Genomic DNA, 14,442 nt, shown 5'->3' on the forward strand with positions numbered 1-14,442 from the left:
TCGGTAGACTCATTTAAGATAAACCTGATCCCTTATGCTAAGTTTCCAGAAACTCTACCTAATTTCCATATTTCTTGCACAAAGTGGCATATAGTGAGTGGATGGTGTTTCGAACCACAAGTTGCGTCAGAGCTCCGTAAAGTTGTCTTCACCTGCGAAACTGCGAAAATTCCAGGAATGTTCGCAAGCGGACATTCCAAGAATGTTGCGCATATGAATGATCGAAGGGTTACGTTCCGAGAACATTGTGCATACGAATGTTCGCCAACGAACATTCCTAGAATGTTGAGCAGCTTCTGCAGGGAATGTTCGCATACGAACGTTCCTAGGCCATTTCGAATGGGGTTTTAAAGGGACACTGTCAAGGTATTTATGCTCGCCGAGGTTTTTAGTTCTACGTGACATATAAGAGCCCAACTGCCCAGAACAGATTTTGCGGCCCGAAATTCGGTTTCTTTCCGCCCGAAAACCGCCGATCGAGAACTGGCCGGTTTGAGTCGCGTTCACTCTCTTTTCCGTGGTCACGGGCCGTTTTCTAAGGTTTCGACGCGACCACCAAATTTAATAAAAGTCATGGGTCATTGAAGGCACACAGTCAATATTAAAGATAGAAAAAATATGAAACCCATTTTATGTGGCTTCCAAAAAGCTGCAAATACGTTGATTGAAAAAATGAAAGCCGTTTACAATAGGCCTTATGCGAAATTAGCTGCGCCATCTGGTGAATGCAAAAAGAAGAACGTCCACCATTTTGATGTTGGCGAGAAGCGGAGCCGGTCTGGTTTGCGTGCTGTGAGACCATTCCGTTCGTTACCGGCAAAATTCCTGTACACTGCCGCGCCCCGTTGTGCAAACAGCGAGGAATCAAGGACAGCAATGGAAATAAGGTATGTGGCACAAAGTTTGCTTTCTTAGCGGTAAACGAAGCAGACGGAAACTGCCGAAGAAGCGGTGCGTGAAGTCGCTTCATACTGCTCTCGTCCGGACGGAGTGTTTGCAAGCACGCTGATCGAGGGTCTTGTGCGGTGCGCGGGGCGTTCTCCTTGCACGGTAACGTGGAGTCTGCCTAACTGGATGAACGCAGAGGCCGAGTAGCGGCTTTTTACTGCAATGAAAGGCCATAAAAAGTAGTCGATGTTTTCTGCGTGCGTGCCGGGCGACGTTACGGCTGGATTAGATGTTTCCGACAGACCAGCCTTCGCTTTGTCAAAGCAACTACCCTCGCAAAGTGTAGGGGGGACAATACAGATTTTTAATTTCCGTGTTCTGTATATGAAAACTACTACTATGTAAGTTCGGTGGCAGGAGCGACTTGGAGGCGGTCACAGAGGCCGACGAGCAAGGATTAAGCTGGGCGAGGGGAACGTGTCGCGGTTCCTTGCTTTTTATCGCCCCTTCATAGAGACATAGATGTTTGGCGTGGGCCCTTGGCCTCTGAGGGACCGGCCCGCGCTCGCGGCCGAACCGCGTGATCGCGTAAAGACCGTACCCGACTCTGCAATCGTGGACATGAGCTGAAACAGCCCTTCGTGCTTCTTTTGCCTACCTGCCAGTTTTCCATACAGCTGTGGTTCCAACTAGATATGAAATGCATAGTTAAGATGCCGTACTTTGAACTATTTGACAAATTGAGAATTATGGAGCTTGTGGAAACCGCATACGTAGACTAAGTCCGAATCGAGCGTTTCAGCTCACGTTGCCTCTGGGGTTACTTCAACACATTTGCGATGGCATTTGCGCACATTCATTCACGAACGCTGCTGGTGATTAGCAACTATGCTTGGCTATTTGTGAGCCAGAGTGAAAGTGAACCCTGCTTGAAATATTTCATTAAACTTTCCTTCTGCTTTTTCCTTGTAGGTATCATTCCATCGCTTCCCTAAACATCCCATGGTCTACGAAAAATGGATTGTCGCGATTAGAAGGGATGAAGGCCCCGAGTTTCAAGTAAGCAAGTGGACGAAGCTGTGCTCGAAACACTTTCATGAAAGTGACTACATACCCAGCGTTGTGAGTGGCCGAAAGCTCCTTCGTGATACGGCAGTGCCATCCATTTTCTTCTCCTTTTCCAAAAAGAAAATAGTGCGAAAGCCTCCAAAAAAGCGTGCACCGCCACAACTAAAGGCTGATGCACCAGCGCCAAGATCCCAACAAATAGACAACACTATGCTGGATGATCCAGCTGTGTGTTGCACAAACGAAGCGCAGGCTGCAGCTGAAAACCCACTAGAGCCTACTGACCACAGCACATTACCCGCAACAGACAGTGCACGTCTGGCAAGCATCATTGAAGGCTTGAACAAAGAAATTGGAAGGCTTCGAGATGAGTGTGGACTTCTCAGTTGGAAATGGCACGAGAAACAATTCGGGAACTGCAAGCAGAGAAGATCTCTCTTGATTGCCAACTTGCTCAAGAAAAAGAAGACGCTTCTCCATTTACCATTCAACAATTCAAGGACAGTGATGAAGACGTTATGTTCTATACCGGCCTTCCAAGTTACAAACACCTTGTTGACTTGCTTCTTTACATCAACCCCGGGGATGGTGGCTGCAACGTTTCACGTGCAGAGGGCAGCAGCGGAACAGGATCATTGAAGGAGCGTAAACGAAAGCTGAGCACCGAAAACGAACTATTCCTAGTTCTTGTTCGGCTACGCCTTGGTCTATTTGAGGCAGATTTAGCTCATAGATTTTTTGTCGCACAATCGACAGTCTCAAGAATTTGCAAATCGTGGATGAACTTTCTGTATGCCAAACTAAACGTGTTGCCTCTGTGGGCGCCTAGAGAAACAGTTGATGCGACCATGCCACCAGAGTTTGCTGAAAAGTATCCGTCGACACGAGTAATTTTGGATGCCGCTGAAATTCAGTGTGAGGTGCCCTCTTCTTTGTCTCTCCAGTCATCTACCTATTCGTCATACAAGTCCACAAACACATTCAAGGGCCTTATTGGTGTCTCTCCGAACGGGCTTGTAGCTTTTGTTTCAGAGCTTTTTACAGGCCGAAGTTCAGACAGAGAATGTGTAATAAGCTGTGGATTTCTAGACAGAGTTTTGCTGGTAATGCCGTAATGGCGGATAAAGGGTTTCGCATCCACGACCTTTTGGAAAAAAAAGATGTGAAGCTGAACTTGCCCCCATTTTTGACGAGCCGCATATTCTCGCCCAGTCAAGTCGAAGAAACCAGAGATTGCCTCACTTTGAATACATGTGGAGCGAAGGATACAAAGGATAAATGCGTATCACATTTTTGATGGGCCCATACCTCTTACCCTGGCTCCACTGATTAACCAGATTTGGACTGTGGCAGCAATCCTCAGCAATTTTCAGTGCTCGCTTATTCAGCATTTGGGTAGCCTGCCTGAAACGGTGGACTGAGTAGTGACAAGTATGGAGGCCATACATGTATTAGCCTGTGGGCTTTCACAAAATAACTTTCTTGTTGTGTGACGTAGTATCACCCCTATCTCTCCCTCGCAGCAAAAATCCTTATCCTGGACACCATGCTTGTGCATTTTTTGGGGGAAAACAGCTGCATTGAATGCGTTTTTGTTTCTAGAATGTGGTAACCCGAGCGGTTGCAGAGCAGTGCGACAGCATGCTGTGCCAAAGTTCGACAAGATATTAAAACTGCATAAATTTTGAAACTTTTGTATTGCCCGTATTTTTCGTTCCCACCATATACAAAAATTCAGGTCTCCGACGTCGCATCCATTCGGCAACACTACCATGGCCTCGCAACGGAGCATGCGTATATGCGTAGCTCGTTCGTAAACAGGCCTCTGCATGTGCGCGGTGCCCACAGCTGCTGTGAGCAAACGGGTTTATTTACAAACGAGTTGGTGTAGAATCTACAGTAACACTTTATACTGTGACAGGGTGCTTGAAACTGGCATGAGGCAGGCATGGTATATTCACGCAAGCAGTCACACAAATAATGTTTAAACATTGCAAACCTGTTATTACAAACTAAAATGGAAAGAAATCTGTGCGAATGAACCGGTGTTTAAAGTAGAGCTAAATATGGCGCTCCTGATTCTTCTTTATCTGTCGGTTCCACATTCAATGTGAACAAAATAAAATTTAGAACAAAATGTCACTTTCAGTTCAGCAGTAGTGTCTGCTGATTACAGCACTAGCTGCGACTAGTGAATATCACCAACATGCAGATCCAGAAATGTATGTAACTCAACATCTTTAGCACAAACACCTCTCACTAGACAGCTTGGAAATGAACGTCGGAAAGCAACAACTACTGCAAACACAGCAATCCGTAAGGTTCCACATACACGGCTACACCAGGGCGCCTTTACAGTCCATAACAATAGTGCTGAAATGTATAATGCCGTACAGAGTGCGACGTTGTTAGTGCGAACAAGCCATTACATTTTTTGTTTTTCTTTTGAAATCGAAACGGTGTAATTAGTTTTTATTTAATGGAAAGGGCTCATTTAGGACTATATTGTAGCGGTAACATTTTGCACCCCACTAATACTCGTTCGAAGTAAATGAGAAAATGCAGTTATGTTGTGTTTGCGCTAACAATGTCGCAATGTCTACATAACGCAAGTAGCACACTTGACCGGCACAAGCTTGGGCCAGGTATGCCTCTAGCTTGCGCCGGTCAAGTGTGCTACTTAGGAATGTGAGGAAAGCATTTCCACTCTCAAAGTGGCTTTTGCTCATTGCCTTTTGTTTTAGACACTAGCACGTGTCCTGCCTCCTGACAAGATAGGGAAGGTTGTATGCAAAGAAAAAGCTGTCCAGCTTTTTGCGCATTTCGAGCCATTCATTTTGATCCAATCGAATACGGCCCACGCCGATCCATTTCTCCGAGCAAGCAACGTAGTCGCCCCACAAACAGCCAGTCAGAGCCATCTGTCCCACAACCTGGGCATAGTGATCGTGGTCTCTGTCTAGCTGTGGCTTGTCATTCTCTCCAAAAACTAGAGAAAAGTTTTGTTTCTTTGCATAGTCTGGCTCACTGTCTTTGAGAGGATGTGGGCACCTGACTTCTAGAATACCGTACGACAGCTCTTCTGGGTCATAGACAAGTCCGTCGGGCGTTGCACCTAGCCAGGGCATGATGGATCTACAAATAGGCCGTTGGGCTGAATTGACACATTGTGTCCATAGTACTTCATCACACTGCAACAGCTTTCGTTTCCTATCCCGTGCTGAACAGTACGAACGCGTGTCAGGTCCTTTGGCTCAATTAGGTTCTTGAGGCCCTTCTCCGTCCACTCTTTGCGTGTGATGACTCATCCAAAACGCGATGCAGTTAGTCTGTTCACCCGTGCTTTTTTCCAGCGTTGACTGTGTCGCTGCTGCCTGGTATTACGCTCCAGGTCTTTCGCCTCCTCTGGTGAAAGCTGGATTTCCTGCGAAAAACAGAATACTCCATGAGAGGACAATACAAGTGTTTAACAGCTCATTCTTTGGTCACAGCATTTTACACTTGCCACACTAGCCGCCTAGGTGGCTCAGATGCAAAGTGCTAGCATATGGATCCCCAGTCGGCGTGTTTGAATATTGGCCGAGCTGCCCGCAACTTGACTAAGACTTAATGCGGAAAGGCACTGTGTAACTCAGATTGGGGTTGGGTTGCTGTCAAAAATTGCCAGGTGGTCTAAATTAACCCTGTCTCCCACTGGGGCGTGCCAAATGCCATTCGGTAGTTCAGCATGTAAACCCGCAAATTTACCCACCCTTACAATCGCCGCACTTGTTGCGACTGATAGCTGGAACAACCTTTCACTCTTAAACTGTGAACGCTTTTTACCACCCCCACAAAAAGTAAATCAATCTGCATCAAAGTCTTTCCAGGCTTTAAGGTGCATTTTAGCTTTGTGTTTTGCAGCTGGTCTCGCTTAGGCATCAAGCGCAAATTCAGCTGCACGTGACCAGGCTGGCTTTGGAGCGGTCGTACACCGTGCAGCTACATTGTTGCTTGCCGCCAAAGCAAAGCAGGACAGAATAAAATATGTGGATCCCACATCATGTGGGAATCGGTGTTAAGCGAAGCTTGCTTTGATATTTACGCTGATCATCGCTACATGAAATCTGATTTTGACCCCAAATTTTAATGTTGTTCAGTGCTTCGTGCAATACGACACTAGTGAAGTGTTACAACACTTGTGTTTGTTTGTCCACGGCCGGACTGGATTCCTGTGCTTTCATACAACCTTCGGAATTGAAGAAGCATGCATGCCGTTCTGCATGAGGCGCTGCAGCTCTTCTTATCCACTGTTCCACCTGCGCATGCTCACTCCAGGTTGTGACCTTGTGTGGTCGCAACCTGGAAGGACGATTCTGGCGCACAGACTAGGTGCGGTGTTTCAGAGGGCAACTGCTATGTGTTGCAGGGGTAGGGATCAGCCACGGCTGCCGTGTTATAGCTAACAGAGTCCGCAATAGTACTAAAGGCAGTTTCACGCCGCATTGCACAGGCCGTGAGAGAGTGTGCATTCAGTCCGGCTGTGGTTTATCTTCACGAGCTGTGCACTACATGTAAGACGCATTTACTTGTGCCATTGCTGTTGTGGAACACTGTTCACAGCCAGCAAAATGATTTGCCCTATCACCGCCTGAACGAACAGCATGGGCACTGTTGCTGTACTGTTGATGACACCCTTGATGGCATGTCATCCGCATCGACAACACTTACTGTCAATATGCTCTATTCTTGAGCGCTCAACCCGCCAGGTAATGTGGGCTGTGAAGCTCTGTTGAAGAGAGACGGTGCTGGAACCAAGCTCATGGTGCCTGCTTCCATGACAATGTTGTCCGACATCCATGTTGTGAAGCCTGCAGGTAGTTGAGCTTGCTGCTAGGACATTGGAGAGCCGGCAGGGGCAGGTCCGAGTTTTGTTTCCACAGACTGCCTTCGTGCTGCTAGGAGAACTGACGCGAAGTCAAAGTTTCCAATGTTCTCGAGGCCCCTTCCTAGTGCATGAAAAGACTGCAGTTGTTGTTCGTCCTCCTGCTTCTCAGCTCGTGCATCGTAGAGCTGCACTGGCATTGCCATCTCCATGCCACCCTCCCGAAAACTCCCCCAGTCTACATCCTGGACGCTCATCGGCGTGATGCCTTGTCGGCGAGGGCGCCTCCATTGCTGGGGAAGTTCTGTGCATGAGAGCTCAGCCGGTGCCTCTTTAAATCCCTCTTTCTTCAACAAAATAAACAGCCGTAGAGCAGCAACTATATGGCTGCACACACCCCATGCACCAGCAGGGCACGCGCATTTTGATTCTGTAATTTCACCACTGTCAGCCTTGAACACCAGGAGGACGTTGTAGGGCAGACCAGTTTTTTTCTGGCTCCGGTAGCACACCGCTCGGCCGTAGAGGATCCCAAGGCTGCAACAATACCAAAAAAAAAATTACAAGCTGCACCCAATTTACTTTTTGCTTTTCTTCCAATAACAATGCTACAATAACGCACGTAGCCAGGGGGGGAACCCATAGGGCCCGGCTTCCCCCCTTCCCCCCCGCCCCCCAGATCTACCATTTTGCCGGGGCCTCCTCTCCCCCTTCCCTCATACAGCACTTTGTCATGGGCTGTAACGCTAGAGCAGACGAGCATACGAGACAGCGTCAAGTGTTCGCATGGCTCATAACGGTCTTTATTTGCACAGAGCGATTGTGCGTGTGTGCGAGGGGGGGGGGGGGTGCAGAAAGGCTTGTGCCAGTACGTAAAAACGTCTGCTGGCCGGCCGCCAAAAAAAACAACCAAGAAAGGCGATGAAAACAGCACATTGCAATGCGATAACTGTCACTAGTGTGTCAGTGCGTCGCAAGAAGCACGGGCCCATGCGTCCGATCTTAGGCGTGTGCGCACCGTCGATGAAAGCAGTCGTGCGATGCGACTAGATCACATCGCAAAAAAATTAGATAGTCACACTGGCGTGCGCGATGAGCTAGTCCAACGCCTTCGTTGGCGAGTCGCTTCTCGAAAACTTTCGCTCCGAACAGCCGCTCCGCGACTAGATCGCATCGCAAAAGGCTGGGGGGAATGCGCCTGTAGCGACTGCTCAAATCGTGTCGCTTTCTTTGCCGGAATGGTCGCTTTTGCGATGAAAGTTATCGCGCGACTAGATCGCATCGCCGGTGTGAACGCGCCAATACCACGCCCGCGCGCGCTACGAAATGCACGCAGAGCGCTCGTCACACACACGTACGCATACAGCCGCAACTCTTTGATTACAAAGTATTAAGCACCGCACCTATTAACGATGTTAACCAAAGAGGCCATAGTTCACAGTACCCTGAATCGCAGATGTTCGTCCGCACGGAAGACGGCACTGTGTAGGCTTCCACAGCGAAGACGTAGGACTTGCTTCGCTGCTTTGACGAGGTTGTCGCCATCGTGCAAAGGCCCCCGGGAGTTTCGTCCGATAGCTGAGGCAAGTTAGTCAGGCTGTTTGTCCACATTCTATGGTCCGAAGGCGGAAAACACCGCGGCCCTGCCATCGCACACTGCCCGTACGGGGTGTTTCCGATGCTTCCAGTGCTTCGGCGGCTGCGGTGTTCTCTCACGACGATTGACAAACTCAATATGGCGACGCTCTCAGTGTTGTCAGACCACAAAGCTATTTCGCATAAGGCCTATTTCCTGTAATGCCGGATTAGAGCGCAGCTCTTGAGGAGGAGGATGGAAGCGCACTGTGGGATAGGTGACTCCTTGAGGTCAAGTGACCTTAGGGGGTCACGTTACTTCAGGGGGGGGTCACGTGGCCTGGTGGGGGGGGGGGGCACGTGACCTCGCGGTTACGCCGACGGCGACGCCGCTCAAACCGGGAACGGGCCCCTAAGAAATGCGCTCTAAACAAAAAGGTAACACAGAAAACCGGAAGCATTCTGTGCGTTCACTCGTTTCGCGTATCGTGGGATGGGACTAGCGGATGGCAGCGGACGGCGTGCGTTGGATTTCTACTTCAGAACTGTCGTTCACGGTACCGGCGAATTCTGTCTTTCTTCAAACGTGAAATTTTGGACCGATCAAAAGAACTTATATTCATCCCGTACGACACGCCCGACCAGCAAGCCGATTGCACGAAGACGTCGCCGAGCCGTCGCCCTTCCCGTGGCTGAAGCTGGGTTAGTAGCTAGGCTAGGTGGCGCTAGGTACCGCCCCATTCATGTTCTAGAAAAAACATTTCAATTTCCGCAGGCCATCTAGCGCTTCGCTATCTTCGGGAACCTGTACTGTACACAGGTGTACACACACATACTCATAATATAAGCACCAGGTGAACATACATTGAGCGCATCACATGCATGACACAAATATCAATACAACGGCACACTAACCCGAACACTCCACCCGAGCTTTGCGTTTACGTCATTTATACTGGTCGTTTTAAACGTACGGAATTTTTCGGTGACTGCTTAAGCAATAAAAAATATTCCCAGCTTGTTGATTTTTTTCAGCAATGTCATGCCTCTGAGAGTATTTTGAATGGCTCAGGGGACGAATTTCTTATTAAAAAGTAAACGCTGGATCATTCTGTAATTATTTGAAAGCCAATAAATGAAGCCGCTCTGCAATGCGGTTCGAAGCCATGAGTTTGTTTTCCCGCACGGCACGTCGTAGCCTGCATTTCTATTGTAGTGTTTGTTTTTCCATCGGTGTTGTTCGCGCTCGTCTGCATTTGCCGTCTTGAATTAATCTCTGTAGGGCGGATATTCAACCAGCTGAAAATGATGCTTCACGGGCAGAGACATCGCTCTTCGATCAACTTGAATGCAGTCAAAGCCGCGACTTGCGGCAGTTGTTAAGTGTGCGGAGCTACGCCGTAACGAGCTGGAAGACTTCCATCGCTCATCCCAGCGTCCCACTTGGAGGGCAGTTTCTCCAGGAACCGTAGTATATTTAAACAGCAAGATAAAAGGTAGCATTTTTTTTTTGTTATTTCATACTACTTTTTTTAATGCTAAAATTCCACGCTGTAAATACACGCCTTTCCGTTATAATTTCGTACTGTTCAGTCCTCTCCCTGCAGAGCGCAATCGAATCTCGGGGATCGAGACCACCGACAGTCACACTGGCTACTGTACGATAGGAACTTACTTTCAGACCAGCGTTCCAATATGACTACCCGTACGTTGATCGATTGCACCTAATCCTTCAAGTGGTCTTAAACTCTTTAATGTAGAGCGGAATGTCAACCTGCGACACCCCGCCCCCTCCAATCACGGCCCGACCAGCGGCATCAATGCCCGACAGTTTACGTCATTTCATCTTGTTGTTACACCACTGATACGCGAACACACAGTCACATCGGCGATAATCCAGTCCTGTGTTCACAACGCGCAACACTGCCATCACGATGTTGCTGCTATGTTGCTGACACGGAGAAACACAGAGCCACGTTGATTGCAGGTTGGCACTCGACATCGGAAAACAGAACCGAACTCAGCACGCAAGGCAGCCGGCAGCAAAACCTGCCTGTCTTGGACGCAGTTCCTGCAATTTCCATAACGTTGAAAACGTCGACATAGCTCCGCGTGGTTCCGCTACTGTAGTTCCGCGTGGGTCCCGCAATCTGGAGACTGCCATCTTACCAACGAGGTAGAGGGGCTTAGAGGGATAAACCAGAGTTCCGGTCTGCACTCGAAAGTGACCCCCTTAAGGCGGCTGTTATTGTACGCAAATATGACCACTCGCCACATGACCAAACCAAATACGTGACGTCACAGGAAAGAGGGCAGCGCCCAGGCAGCGGCTGGTCCCAACTGGGACGGAGCTTGTCGGATGCTTTGTTTGTTGTCGTTCGTGTCGGCGAGTTGATTTTAGACGCGGAAGCCGTCATATGAGGCCGGTCGAAAGCGACTTTAGAGTTCAGCGTGGTGTCTGACGTAGGGCGCAGAAGGAGGAACGGTGTGCATTTCGCTGGTGACCGACGGAGATATTGCCACGAAAGAGACAATCGGCCCTACGTTGTTCGGACCTCGGATTGATTTGGATACCGCAAGTAAATTTTAAGGCAACGTTTCTGTGCTCTCGTTGACCATCGGAATCTTCCAGGTCTGCAGTGAAGCGTGTGCAATATATTTGGATACACGGTTTAGCGACGGAAATTGCGTGAGTCGATCGTGCTTGGCAGTTTGCAATCGTAGTGCCGCTTCGTTCAAATGACCGAAGCTCACTTTGGTTGTGCGGCGCACCGGAGAGCTCCCTTCAAGTTGGTAGTTCCTGTGCCGTGCTTCAGGTGATGCTGTGCTGCTTCCTAAATTGTTCTGGCGTAGACGTGCACTTTCGCGGAGCACAGGTGTTGCAGTTGGTATTGATTCCGCTGGTCTGTCGCACGTTTCGTCGACACAAGTTTCATCAACACTCGGTACGCGAATTGCAAGCTGTATTGACATTTCATCGCGCGTGTTACCTACCCAGTCCACCCGTTCACGCCGCTTTGCGACGACAGTCTGCAGCGGCTCATTACCAGAAAAGTGGTCCCACATTCATTTCAGTTCAGTTCATCCACGGCAGCCGCCAAACCCCGAAGGAGAGGATTTGTTCGGGCAGAATGTCTCTAAAACAATGCAGCTTTTTTAGCGGTAAGGGTAGACTCTCTTCTGTTAGTTTTTGTATATTGTCACGGATGCTTGCTCCAGTCCTATCTTCTATTAATATTTACTGTTTTGGAAAGTTCCAGGCCATGCACAGCAGTCATCGTATGTTCTGGTGGAGGTGCTGGGTACTTTGCCCGTAGCCCTTCACTCTGTGTGCACCCTGGCAGCTCCTCAGCCGAGTTGCCCGATAACGGGACACGGGTGGCAGACTATACCGCGTCTTAAACCTCCGGCCAGCCGTGAACCAAGTCTTATCCCGAGCCTTTCAGAAAAACCGAAATACGAGCGATTACCACAAGGACGAACTTTGGAAATACACCTCGAAGAACCTGAAATCCGAGCCAGTCGCTGCTACCAGCAAGAACCACCGGAATTCAGTCTTTTGCCAGAAAAACCGAACCTGACGAAGCCAACAATGACAAATCTGTAGCAGCAAACCGTGTCCGCTCCCACCATCGTTTGCATGTCCGTCACATATCGCACTCCGATGACCTTTCACGTTAGGTGTATGAAGACGTAGAAGGCTGGATTGAAATATATGACCGTGTCGCCCGCTATAGTGGGTAGACGGACAACCAGCTCCTGCAGGACCTATACTTCTCGTGGAAGAAACTACCAGGCACTGGTTTGAGAACCACGAACCCTCTTTAACGTCGTGGGAAGTTTGCAAGATCGAGCTGAAGTGCATGTTCATCAGCCAACATTGATGAGAGAGAGCCAAATTCCTGATTCTCTCCAGGGCACGGCCCCAACGAGAGCGTCATCGCCTTTGAGGAGGATGTTTTGCGCCTGATCGGACACCAATGCCAACCCTGATGCTACAGAAGACAAGAATCTAAGAACTTCATGTCCCTCATGTGAGGGACAACACCTTCGGCAGCCATGTCCGCAACCCCACGCCAGCAGTCGAAGGGTTCGTATCACCGAGGCTTCCAACATTGAATGTACGGTGCAGGCCCGAGCATGTCTATATCAACAACTCCCCAGCGTCTCGACACTCGAGTCGTCCAGCTGCAACTTCGACGCCAGCCCCCCTGGCATCCGCGACATCATCCACAACAGTGTCCGGGAGGAGATAAGGAAGCTAGTTCCTGCCATCTGTTGCCCGGCTTTTATTTTGATTGCCGAGATTGTTTCGGAACAAGTTCGACAGGCATTTCAACTGGAGACTTATCCGACCGAAGCGGCATCTGACGAACCTAGGGCGGCTTATGCCACAAAGTCTCGACGACCGCCACCAGCTACCTGTTACTATCCAATATCAATTCAACGAGACACCCCAACACCGAAGCATTCCCGACATCAGGAAGAACCTGCGTAGGTTCGCGCTGAACAAAATACACCGAGGAAAACGGAGGTGCTGCGAATGGTCGACCGAGAACCACTCTGCTACCATTGCATGAGGCCGACCATGTCTACTGGAGGTACCCATACAAATGAATTGGCTTGCAAGGGTTCAAGCTGAACGACCCTCGACCACGTCTCGACGAGCGTCCGCGAAGCATTAAGGATTATCTTCGGTGGCCTTTGTCCCTGGTGCCAACATTACCCCGAAGCTTCTGATCCCCTTCACCTCTATGGGAGGTAAGCACGACAAAGCAGGTGAGCGGCAATGCAAGGACAGTTGATTTGGTGTCGGTTGTCGTCCAAGGACAATACCTAATAATTTGCTGACACTAATTATCTGTGTCCACGCCACGAAGCAAACTATTTCTAACTTTGAAGGAGAATGCCGCTGAGTGACTTGAAGAAATGGAATGGTTGGTTGTTCTCAAAAGTGGACACCAAGCATCACCCGACTTCACTTTGCCACACGGGACTTGCACACGTTGCAGTGGTCGGATGATGCAGAAGAAATCATCATTACGGAATGGAAGTGAAATGGCTTGGATAGCAATTAAACATTGTTGCTAGCCACCAAGTCAATGGTACAGGAAAAGGCAAAGCCATGTAAGCAATTCATGCCGAGCTTGCTGCATTGACGCAGAAAGCTACCAGGAAAATGTGCGGATTTAGAGGCCAGCCCTGCAGCTCCAGTGCATCAGATGTCAGGTGCGGCACATGGCGTATGATTACAAGATGGCATCGGTCAGTAGAAGTTGCCACTCGACCAAACTGAACACAGACGTGCCAGGAGCGTCATCCGACAACAAGGAGTAGAGTTACAACAACTGAACGCCTGACACGAGACTGTCACAGAAAGGACTCATTATGAAACCATTTGCTAAGAATCCATAATTATGTAATCAAGTTGAAATAAACACATTTGATACACTAACCAAAAAAACATATTTACGCTTGCTTTTACGCCTTCAGAGTCTAGACACCGAGAAGTGTGTTTACTGCACACGCTGGACCTTCTGAGGACAATCACCATCTCTGACCCCTCAGTATTAATCAATGGGACATACCAGACTGGCAGACTTGTTGCACGGGGCTGCATTCGTTCCACCTCTTCTGAACATGTGGTGCATCCGAAAATAAACTCTAGTGGTGTGAAAATGTTATTTATTAACGTATTCCCTCCAGTGATGTGAAAATGTTATTTATTAATTTATTCCCTCCCGGGGCCTGCGTAGGCATTGCAGAGAGGATACTTAAAACTACACACATGTTAATAACATCATAGCACACTGACATTGATGAGCACAAAACCAACCCAGCTACCAAAAATAAATATTACACTTGTAAGAAATAATTATTGCTGTAACTTTTTAATTGCAAAGACGAATACAGCTCTGAGCATCTAGTTTAATTAAATGTGTTGATACATTGTTCTATAGCAGGACATTTGCGATACGAATGAGACAATAGACCATTCGCAAAACCCCATCAAGCAACGGAATTGTCACAATTTTTTTTAGGCGTAG

The 14,442-nt window shown here is 48.7% G+C and overlaps 1 pseudogene; it reads right to left on the reverse strand.

Moving 5' to 3' along the window:
- Positions 1-4,689: 4,689 nt before the first annotated feature.
- On the reverse strand, positions 4,690-8,470 carry LOC115331002 (annotated as a pseudogene).
- Positions 8,471-14,442: the final 5,972 nt, after the last annotated feature.

Source organism: Ixodes scapularis, unplaced genomic scaffold, assembly GCF_016920785.2.
Source record: "Ixodes scapularis isolate PalLabHiFi unplaced genomic scaffold, ASM1692078v2 PGA_scaffold0__279_contigs__length_252992795, whole genome shotgun sequence".
Lineage (NCBI taxonomy): Eukaryota > Metazoa > Arthropoda > Arachnida > Ixodida > Ixodidae > Ixodes > Ixodes scapularis.